Genomic DNA, 12,328 nt, shown 5'->3' on the forward strand with positions numbered 1-12,328 from the left:
TTACCTGTATCACTGTTTTCACTTGGTGCTGCTAACTAAGGTCTGATCTCTAAACACCACAGTCTACTTCCTGGTCACATGACATATCCAAGGTGTCCATCAGTTCTCAAGGCACACCACCCCATACTCAGAGGCATGCCTCTATTAGCTCTCTTTCTGTGCAGATTACTGCCCATGGTGTGGCCCCGCCCTCAGCTCTGCAAGCAGTGTCTGACCATACAGAAGCAAGGCTTAGCTGTTCCTGCCTCATCTCTCCTCTCCCTGCAGTCCTAGAGAGCTCCACAAAGATGTTTATAAGTTATAAATATCTTTATATTATTCTAATTGTTTTTACATCAAATATAAGGAGTATAAAAGGGGAGGCTCTGCCTCCCCTGACTGCACGTCTCTGCTGCATTCAGAGGTATAGCATGTAGCCATGGTACCCGGAGTACGTGTGCTATGGCTCCCTCCCAAGTATGCCAGGGAAGGGGCGTGTCTAGCATGTGGGGGCAAATTATAGGTAAATAAATATAAATTTTAGGGGCAGTATTGAACTCGGCCATGGATGGCTAGATATATTCCAACCCTCCAAAGTAATTCCACTAATAAAAACACAAACACATTGGCCCTGATAGGAAAAGACAATCACATTGGGCCCCAACTGGAAAAATAAAAACATATTGCCATCCACAGGAAACAAAAACATCAGTCCCCACATTAATTGCCCCAGCCCCCACAACTACAAGGTGAATTGGATGAGATCCAGTTGCCTTGCAGATTGCATCCAGCCTGTGGGTCAATGTCAAGGAGGCATCAGCAGGGCTCCAGGGTGGTCCAGGCATCTCCCAGCTAACGGCAACTGGAAGTGCCCACTTGACGGAGCAGATAACTTCCGATTTGCGTTCCACAGTGAAATGCAAATCCAAGAACCATGGCAGCCAGCAGCCAGTATAAATTGGCCCCTTGAGGCAGGGGCTGTTACGTTATTGAGGGGAGCACAGGACCGGCCCAGTAAGAACTGTCCCATACTCCTAGTGGCCCACAGGACAGTTCCGTCAGACAGCTGATCTCTAGTGCCCTGGCTAGAGGCAGGCATCTGGAGCATGAGCTCTGCCCCGCCTGCAATTTACTGTTCCCCATCTGTATGTTCTGCATTTTGCTGTCCCCCCATCTGTTTGTTCAGCATTGTGCTGTCCAGCCCCTCCCCATCCCTATGTCCTGCATTGTGCTACCCATCCATTGGTATGTTCTGCATTGTGCTGTCTGCCCCTTTCTCTATTTTGTATTGTGGAAGTATAGAATTCATCTTGTTTTCAAGTATGCCATGTATACATAGAAAGTAAATGCACAGGACAGGAGGGAGTTACTTCAGTGTACAGACCCTGTCATATAGTCATAGAAAAGCATATGTACATATATGGTAAGGTATGTGATTCCAAATCTTTAGCCAGCACTATAGTTTTTTTCTGAAAGTAATGAAATACAGATGGGTTTTCCAAGTGTGTGTATATATATATATATATATATATATACATACGTGACTATTGCAACTGGAAAAGAGCACCTCATGTGCTTATATACCCTTTTTTATATATATATATATATATATATATATATATGTATGTATAAAGTTGTGGTATTATAAATCAAGGTGCTTTAAAGTGCTTAGTGCAAACAATTAGCAGCAGTATATATCAATAAGATTACATAAACCTGTGCGATAGTGCATTAATAATAAAATTATGAAAGTGCAAAAATGCTCATTAAGAATATAAAAATCAATTTTAATCAAAACCAACAATAGTATCCTTCTACATATAGGATACGATACATAAAAATACATAAAAATCCACAAATAGGGGTACATATATATACAAAAAGATGCTGTAAAATTGTCAGAATAAATAAGGATAGAAAATGGCTTATCTGATTTTAAAAAATGGCAAGTTCATGAATGGTTAGAGATTAGGAGCCTCCAACGCGTTTCATCCATGTCTTGGACTTCTTCAAAGGATAACTGGGCTCCAATGGGGTATCCAGTATTTATACCCCCTCAAATGAGGACAAACAAGGAATGATGGAGATCATTTGTGACATCACATCTGGTTTTCTAATGAACATATACTTGCTAAAAGGCAATAATTACATAATTATATGTTTAATTGTTCCTTAAACAAATGTGTTATTTATTTCCATAATCGCCTGCTTGATATATATCATATTAGGTTAAGATAATTAGTAAGTCCAGCGTTTGCATCGCGTCACTTCCGCCCTTTCTGACCTAAGTATCACGGCACTTTTGCCCGCTTTCCATCTCCTGTTCGTTCTCCAAGGCTGGCAGAATCCATCTTGGTACTCCACCTTGATGATTCCACCCGCGGCCATCTTGCTGCTCCTGGGATTCTCTTTATCGCTGCCATCTTACTACTCCATGATCTTGAATCCTGGAAGTAGCAATTTGTTTAATATTTCCTATATAACATAATGGAAATAATATTAGTGTCCACACAGGTTAAAGCCATATATTGAGAATATAGAAATGAATTATGAGAGATCCACAAATTGTTCTTAATTGTTCATAGTTGTTCATAACACCAAACCAAAACGTATTTAAAATTTAGACATCTCCACATTTCTTATAAATAAAATGTTCATTAATGTTTTAGTAGTTGTTATAGATCGCATCCATATTGAATGTATGTATTCCTGGGATCAGGAAATAATAAATAGAATTTCTCTTTGATGTTTCTCAGTACATATAGGGTCATTTCATTTGTTTCTTCTTTGTCAGGTAGTTCTATTATCGATGGTTCCTGCATGAGCTTTCAAATGTAGATAAGGTGTTGTTTCATAGATCACATGCCATAAGGGATTTGAAGCTGTATGTCCCATAAACCACTACAGTACCTGGTCTTCCCTAGAGGTCTCCCATTCAAGTACTAACCAAGCCCAATGGTGCTTAGCTTCCAAGATCATACAAGATTGGGCGCTTCAACCTAGGTATGACAGTAGATAATGTTGGGACGTACAATGTACCCTTCTGAATCATTTTATCTACCACCATCTTCTTATATAAATGGAGCAATTTTGTAGTTATCATTGAATCCTCTAGGAGTCATAGTATCGAGTTCAAAAATCCAGTTTAGATAATTTATTTGCAAGGTCTCCTCCTCTGTCTCCAATTTCCACATGTTCTATTGCTTTAAAAGTCAGTTCATCTGGATCAGATTTGTGATGTAGATTGAAATGTCTTGATACCATATGCGTCTCCACCTTATTTTTAATATTTCTTATGTGCTCCTGTATGCGAAGTTTCAGTGGTCGTTTCGTCTTACTCACATACTGTGTTCCACATGAACATTCCAAAAGATAGATAACTGAAGTTGAATTACAGTTAAGATGCTGTTTTATCTTATATTCCTTATTATTCGCAGAATTACTGAAGCTCTTTCTCTGTCGGTGTAAGTATTTGCATACGTTGCATCTGCCACATTTGTAGCTTTTGGGACAACTATAAAGGATACCAGGTTTTGAAACATTGGTATCCCTTAACATGCTGGGTGCCAGTGTATCTTTGAGGCTTCTTGCCTTCCTGAATACTATGGGGGGTCTTGGAGGTAAAAATTTCCTTTAGAACTGGATCCATTAGGAGAATTTTCCAATGCTTGTTCAGGGAATTCTTAATCACTTTTTCCTGTGCATTGTATGTTGTTATGAATGGAGTGATACTCTTCTCTTTCTCCTTCTCATCCAAACTCTTATAGTCCAACAGTGTATTTCTCTCCAAAGTGTTAATTTTCTCTTTTGCTTCCGAGAGCATCTTTGCAGGATATTATTTTTCTAAAAATTGGTTAGTGTATAGCTGGATTTGTTCATTACATGTCTCTAGTTCACTACAATTTCTTTTTATCCTGTGAAATTGTGAATATGGTATATTTTCCTTCCATCTTTTTAAATGTTCACTTTTAAAATGAAGATAACTGTTTGTGTCCACTTTTTTTACAAAATTTTTTGTAATTATTTTACTTCCTTCTCCACATAAAATCAGATCCAGAAATTCAGTGGTGCTCTTGCTTATATTTGACGTGAATTTTAGATTCATGTTATTATCTGTAATATGATCTAAAAATAAATTAAAAACCTCTTCCGACCCTTCCCATATTATCAAGATGTCATCTATGTACCGCTTAAAAAATTTGATGTTCACTCTAAAAGGGTTATTTTCATAGATATAATTCTTTTCCCAAAATCCCATAAAAGGTTTGCAAAGCTAGGGGAAAATGTAGTCCCCATAGCAGTGCCACAAATTTGCCAATAAAATTGGTGTAAAAATTTAAAATAGTTATGATCCAGGATAAAAATCATTAAATCACATACAAATTCTTTGTGTGGAGTGCTAATTGAAGGATCCATTTCAAGAAATTATCTACAAGCATTAATCCCTTTACAATGTTCAATACATGTATATAAAGATTGAACATCAATTGTGACCTATGAGTATGTTTCTTTCCATTCCATATCTTTTATGATTTGTAATAAATTAGCAGTGTCTTTTAAATAAGATTGAAGCTCTTTCACGTATTTGCACAGAAATATATCTACATACTCAGACAAGTGTGACGTTAATGTGTCTATCCCCGCAATAATGGGTCTTCCCGGAGAGTTTTCTATAGACTTATGAATTTTTAGCAAAAAATTAAATATTTGGGTGGTGGGATTAGTCTTTAAGAGATATTGAAACTCCTCTTTTGTTAAAATGCCATTATGTAGTCCATATACCAGAAGTCTCCTTAGTTCACCAAATAATTCTCCACAGGATCATCATCCAATAAAATATATGAATTGGTATCACCTAGTAATCTGGAACACTCCTTAATATATTGGGATCTGTCCATGATGACTAATCCCCCCCTTATCAGCCTGTGTTATAACAATATCATTATTCTTTTGTAAACTCTTCAATGCTTCTTTCTCTTTATTCTTTAGATTCTGTCTGATGGTAGGTTTGGGATTCTCCTCACATAAGTCCTTCTTGACTAACTCATAGAAGACATCGAGATGGTTTCCTTTGGATTCAAGTGGATAATATTTTGATTTACCCTTTAGTCCTGATTTGGAAACATTCTCTTGGAAATTCTTAACAGCTGCATTATCTTTTCTTAGGAAATGTCTCTTTAGTGTCAAATTTCTTATAAATTTGTTGAGATCAATGAACGTCTGTAAACTGTTCATATTATTGGATGGAGCAAACGTCAATCCTTTGTTCAATAGTGAGATTTCATGTTTAGATAGAGTGTGATTCGACAGGTTGAAGATCCCTCTCTCTTTGGGATCTACATCATGTTTCTCCTTTTGTAATTTCTTCCCCCCACCTCCTCGTACCTCTCTTCTTCTCTTGTCCTTCTTTTCATGGGGGATGCCACTTTTGTAGTTTCCCTGAAGAAGGGTTTTCTTGGATTCATTGGATTCTGGTCTGGGCCTGGGGATAAAAAATTATCAGAATCGCTGTTTGATTCGAATCCTTGAAGTGTAGAAAACCGGTTCTTTGTGTGATATGTTTTGTAGTTGGGTTGCTCACTTGTTTCATCATCTCTTCTGAAGCTTTGTTGTCTTCTAGTTGATACTGTTCTCCATGTAGTTTTTTCTTGCATGGGGTTATTCATATATTGTTGTCCTCCAGATTTGTGAAATCTGCTCCAGTATTTGACTTTGTTCAGATCATAATCCTGTTTGTCCCTAATAAATTTTCTCTCCTTCCCTTTCATGACATCCTCTTCAATACGATCCAATTTCCGTAATAAAACTTTATTATTAACTTTGTACTCCTCTTTGTCCTTAAAATCCTCCATACGTGTTTCCTTTTGCTTAATCTCAAGTTCCAATTCTGACAGAGTATTTTTCTTCTCCATGATGATTAATTTCATCAAATCTATGGAGCAATTATGTAAAATCTTATCCCATTTATCCATAAAATCCAGTTTATCCAGACCAAATGTTGGATTTTTTAGAATCTCAAACCTCTTGGGACTCTATTAACTGATATATAGTGTTTTAATCCCTTGATGTCTCACTAGGCTTTGATCTCTTTAGTGATATATTTCTCTATATCCCAGAATAAATTGTCCACATTTTCTGTTGGGACACTTTCCTGTATTAGGACATGATCCTCATTAAAAAAAATTTGACAAGATCACTTCTTTTGTTCAGGCCTTCATTATTTCTATACATCCTTGTGTGTTTATAATTGGGATTTTCCCAAAAGACTGCTATAATCAATAACCAAAGTTTGTGTGTAACGGGAAATTACAGCGCCAATTTAGGTACAAATCCTCGTAGTTTATATTTACATATATTTTATCTCACACTTATATGTTCTTTGAACATACAGAGATGAACAATGGGTTATCATGCACTCCCCAGAAATATGGGTGTCAGCTCAACCAGTAAAAACATGTATCAGTGGTGATCTGCTACATACACAAAAATGCGACTATTGGAACTGGAGAAGAGCACCTCATGTGCTTATATACCCATATATATATATATATATGTATATGTATGTATAAAGTTGATGTATTATAAATCAAAGTGCTTGTTTAAAGTGCTTAGTGCAAAGAAAAAAAATATATAATTCATTCAGAGAAATCTCAACCGAGAAAACAATTAGCAGCAATATATATCAATAAGATTTCATAAACCTGTGCAATAGTGCATTAAATAATAAAATTATGAAAGTGCAAAAATGCTCATTAAGAATATAAAAATCAATTTTAATCAAAACCAACAATAGTATCCTTCTACATATAGGATACGATACATAAAAAATACATAAAAATCCACAAATAGGGGTACATATATATACACAAAAAGATGCCATAAAATTGTCAGAATAAATAAGGATAGAAAATGGCTTATCTGATTTTAAAAAATGGCAAGTTCATGAGTGGGTAGAGATTAGGAGCCTCCAACATGTTTTGTCTGTGTCTTGGACTTCTTCAAGAGATAACTGGACTACTGTGGGGTATCCAGTATTTATACCCCCTCAAATGAGGACAAACAATTCATCTTATATATTGAGAATATAGATGATGAAGTATTAGAGATCCACAAATTGTTCTTAATTATTCATAGTTGTTCATAACACCAAACCAAAACTTATTTAAAATGTAGACATCTCCACATTTCTTATAAATAAAACATTCATTAATTTTTTAGTATTTGTTATAGATCGCATCCATATTGAATGTATGTATTCCTGTGATCAGGAAATAATAAAATTTATCTTTGATGTTTCTCAGTATATATATATTTCATTTGTTTCTTCTTTGTCAGGTAGTTCTACTGTCAATGGTTCCTGCATGAGCTTTCAAATGTAGATAAGGGGTTGTTTCATAGGTCACATGCCATAAGGGATTTGAAGCTGTATGTCCCATAAACCACTACAGTACCTGGTCTTCCCTAGAGGTCTCCCATCCCAAGTACTAACCAAGCCCAGTGGTGCTTAGCTTCCAAGATCATACAAGATTGGGCGCTTCAACCTAGGTATGACAGTAGATAATGTTGGGACATACAATGTACCCTTCTGAACCATTTTATCCATCATCATCTTCTTATAGGAATGGAGCAATTTTGTAGTTATCATTGAATCCTCTGGGAGTCATAGTATCGAGTTCAAAAATCCAGTACATCTCCCATTTAGATAATTTATTTGCAAGGTCTACTCCTCTGTCTCCAATTTCCACATGTTCTATTGCTTTAAAAGTCAGTTCATCTGGATCACATTTGTGATGTAGATTAAAATGTCTTGATACCATATGCGTCTCCATCTTATTTTTAATATTTCTTATGTGCTCCTGTATGCGAAGTTTCAGTGGTCGTTTCGTCTTACCCACATACTTTGTTCTACATGAGCATTCTAAAAGATAGATAACTGAGGTTGAATTACAGTTAAGATGCTGTTTTATCTTATATTCCTTATTATTCGCAGAATTACTGAAGCTCTTTCTCTGTCGGTGTACGTATGCCACATTTGTAGCTTCTGGGACAACTATAAAGGATACCAGGTTTTGAAACATTGGTATCCCTTAACATGCTGGGTGCCAGTGTATATTTGAGGTTTTTTGCCTTCCTGAATACTATGGGGGGTCTTGGAGGTAAAATTTCCTTTAGAACTGGATCCATTAGGAGAATTTTCCAATGCTTGTTCAGGGAATTCTTAATCACTTTTTCCTGTGCATTGTATGTTGTTATGAATGGAGTGATACTCTTCTCTTTCTCCTTCAGCAGCCAGTATAAATTGGCCCCTTGAGGCAGGGGCTGTTATGCTACTGAGGGGAGCACAGGAAGGGCCCAGTAAGAACTGTCCCATACTCCTAGTGACCCACAGGACAGTTCCATCAGACAGCTGATCTCTAGTGCCCTGGCTAGAGGCAGGCATCTGGAGCATGAGCTCTGCCCTCGCTACACCCCACCTGCAATTTACTGTTCTCCCATCTGTATGTTCTGCATTTTGCTGTCCACCCATCAGTATGTTCAGCATTGTGCTGTCCACCCCCTCCCCATCTCTATGTCCTGCATTGTGCTACCCTTCCATTGTTATTTTCTGCATTGTGCTGTCTGCCCCTTTCTATATTTTGTTTGTGGAAGTATAGAATCCATCTTGTTTTCAAGTATGCAATGTATACATAGAAAGTAAATGCACAGGACAGGAGGGAGTTACTTCATTGTACAGGCCAGGTCATATATTCATAGAAAAGCATATGTACATATATGGTAAGGTATGTGATTCCAAATCTTTAGCCAGCACTATAGTTTTTTCTGAAAGTAATGAAATACAGATGGGTTTTCCAAGTGTGTATATATATATATGTACTCTTGAATCATTAAAGCAGAGATTGATTTTACATTACATAAGGCAACAATGTGGTGTTTCTTTTCTCTCCTATGTAATACATAGCACATTCTGAAGTAGAGAAAGACAGGAGGGTCTCTGAACTCAGTACTGTAGCCATAGCTATTGTACAGAACTGACAACTGGAGGTTACAGTGAGATATCCAGCAAGCTGATCACTGGATGGACAAACAAGCGTGTTCTGAGAGGAGAGACATCAGAATAACATTCTCGGGTGAGTATTATTATACTCTCTGGTTTATCTGCCTTCCATTACACGTAGTGCTCTGTCCTGGGATCAGACTGGGTATTTATAGACATCCTCAAGGCTTATTTATTATTTTTCTGAAATGTACTAACCAATCTGTCATTTGTTGTTATATGTTAGACATGACTGATGTATGAGAGATATTTTGTCTGTGTGAATTTGTATGTCTGAACATTGTCATTGGTTCATCCTCAGAGTGTGCAGAAGGGGGGATTAATCTTGGCATGATTGCTCGGTGTATACTGGGATCATGCTAGGGCAATTCTCAATTCTGCATGCTTTGGGAGAAAGGACGTGCTGATAAATTTCAGGACAGAGAAGTCCTGCTGTATAAAGGCAGGTGCCTGACTTTGGTCAGTTCCTTGTAGTTCCTATCTACGACCCATATGAGGCGTACTAGGTCAGGTAAAAGTCTTGTTTGTATTGTGAGTCTATGAAATGTATTTAACCCATTTAGAAATGTGTAGTTAGAGTACCATTAGTATATCCTATAGATTTAACATTGAGTGGGTTTGCTTATTATATAGAAGAATCAAAAGAAAGTCCATTAGATCTGCAGTTAACACCCACTGGGTTTTGACAAGAGGGACCAGAAATTTTTAGAACAGTCTGTTGTTATTTCTAGTTATCAAAAGAACAAAGAGATAGACATAAGTAAACATTAACCAGATAAATTAGAGGGAATTTTATTAAGTTAACAGCACTAATCAGCCAATATACCCTTCACAATAAGGAAGTCCATAAATTAGACATATAGTCAGGATAATTAAGGGCCAGTAGGTTCCACAGATATAGGTCATAACGAACTTTGACCATAAACTTTGTTAGAACAAGGGACAGTTTTAACAAATGGGAAATACTGACAGTAAGTCAGTGCCTCAGGGTACTGCCCTGCAGGTGATAAAGAAACTATATGGTGATACAAAGGGCAACAGTTTTGTGAAGGTGTTCAAAAAGTCAGGATTAGGTAAGGAGTATTGGTTTGATTCTAAAAAAAACTTTCTGCTTTAAGAAGAGAACATAGATCGCAAATAAGGAAACAGGGTATAGAAGATGAGGTAGATAACTGGACTGAAAGATGTATTAAATTAGGAACAGGCAGTTCCGATGACACACTTGAAATGCAGATGGAACATTTGTCACTAATTGACCCACTAGGGGTCAACAGAACTATTCCAAATAGACCCATACCACCTAGAAGGGCAATATATCAACAAAAATATCTAAATTGGTCATGTCTTGCTTGTGGATTTTGTAATGTCCCAGAGGATACAATTTGTAAAAATTGCCAGGCACTATGGTCTGAACAATGTCCAACCTGTGGGTTAGGACTGAGAAAGTATGCACCCACTTCGGAAGCATCAACCTCCAAAACAAAAGGCAATTCTTGATAAGGGTGGCGCAACACTGGAGCTTGGGTGAAGACAGACTTGAGAGTCTTAAATGCTTGAATTGCATTAGCAGGCCAATTGACAGTATTTGCCCCTTTCTTGGTTAGCTCAACGATTGGAGCCACAATGGTGGAAAAAGAACTAATGAAACTCCTATAATAGTTTGCAAAACCAAGAAAACATTGAATTCCTTTAAGGGTGTTGGGCTGAAGCCACTCAAGAACAGCCTTCACTTTAGCAGGATCCATGGCAAATCCTTCAGGTGAGATAATATACCCTAAAAAGGAAACCTGTGTGGCATGAAAGTCACATTTTTCTAATTTGGCAAAAATATTATGTTTTCGTAACAACAGGAGAACTTGACGAACATGTTGTACATGGAGGTCGAGTGATTTGGAGTAGATGAGAATGTCATCGAGGTAGACAGCAACAAAAACGCCCCAAAATCCCAAAGAATATAATTGATTAGATCCTGAAACACTGCCGGAGCATTGGAAAGTGCATATGGCATAACAAGATACTCTTAATGGCCGGAATGAGTATTGAAAGCCGTCTTCCACTCATCACCCTCTTAAATTGTAGGCGCCACGTAAGTCAATTTTGAAAAAAATAGTTGCCTCGTGAAGTTGATCAAACAAAACTGAGATGAGAGGAAGAGGATGAGAATTTTTAATTGTTATTATATTTTAACCCTCTATAGTCAATGCAAGGACGCAACAACCCATCTTTCTTTTGGACAAAAAAAACCCCTACACCAATGGGTGACTTAGAAGGTCGAATAAATCCTCGAGCCAAATCCTCTTTGATAAAATCCTCCATTGCCTTATTTTCAGGTATAGACAAGGAATATAAATGGCCTTTAGGTAGTTTCACTTCAGGAACTAAATTAATAGCACAATCATAAGGACGATGAAGCGGTAAAGAATCAGCTTTTTTGTTCAGAGAAAACATCTGCGAAATCAGAATACTGGACTGGAAGACTAGAGGAAGTGGTAGTTATCATGGTCCGTAGGGAGGTTCATACTGGGAGTGAGAGGCATGTAGAATGACAAGAAGGGTCCCACTTAAGTACTTCCCCTGAAGACCAATCAATGATAGGATTGTGTTTCCTTAACTATGGTAATCCTAAAACAACAGGAACCAAGGGACAATGAAGAATATAAAACAACATCTTCTCAGATTGTAATGCTCCTATGGTGAGATTAATAGGAGGCGTTTTGAGCTTTATGTTATTTTTTAGAAATGACCTCACCATCCAGACCACAAATGGAAACTTCTTTAGTCATAGGAATGTCTTGAAGATTCAAAGATAAAAAGAAGGTATCATCCATAAAATTTGCGGCCGCTCCACTGTCTAAAAAGGCCATAGGTCGATAGATGTTGTTAGACATCAAGAGCTGCCGATGGTGGATGTTGGAAGAGAATATCTTTAATAGCCTCAGACAGACCAATGCAAAACTGGCTATGTAATGCTGGATCATTCCACCCAGAGTTGGTAGCCCAGCGATGAAACTCAGAGCAATAATCCTCAGCAGCCCTTTGCCCCTGCTTGAGTGAATGTAATTTGGACTCAGCTAAGGAAGTTTTGTCAGGGTCATACAACAATCCAAGCGGCAAAAAAAAAGCATCAACAGTTAATAGAGCCGCATGAGTAGATGGAAGTCCAAATGCCCAGGTTTGAGGATCTCCCTGGAGCAGTGAGCTGACTAGCCCAACTCTTTGCGTTTCTGTCACGGAAGAGATTGGTCGTAACCGAAAGCATAGCTTACAACTTTCTCAAAAATTAATAAAAGTCTT

At 37.4% G+C, this 12,328-nt stretch overlaps 2 pseudogenes; both read right to left on the reverse strand.

The window, feature by feature from the left end:
* Positions 1-2,877: 2,877 nt before the first annotated feature.
* On the reverse strand, positions 2,878-2,996 carry LOC148518033 (5S ribosomal RNA; annotated as a pseudogene).
* Positions 2,997-7,418: 4,422 nt separating this feature from the next.
* Positions 7,419-7,538, reverse strand: LOC148518034 (5S ribosomal RNA; annotated as a pseudogene).
* Positions 7,539-12,328: the final 4,790 nt, after the last annotated feature.

The sequence above is a fragment of the Taudactylus pleione genome, unplaced genomic scaffold, assembly GCF_031769625.1.
Source record: "Taudactylus pleione unplaced genomic scaffold, aTauple2 ptg000203l, whole genome shotgun sequence".
Lineage (NCBI taxonomy): Eukaryota > Metazoa > Chordata > Amphibia > Anura > Myobatrachidae > Taudactylus > Taudactylus pleione.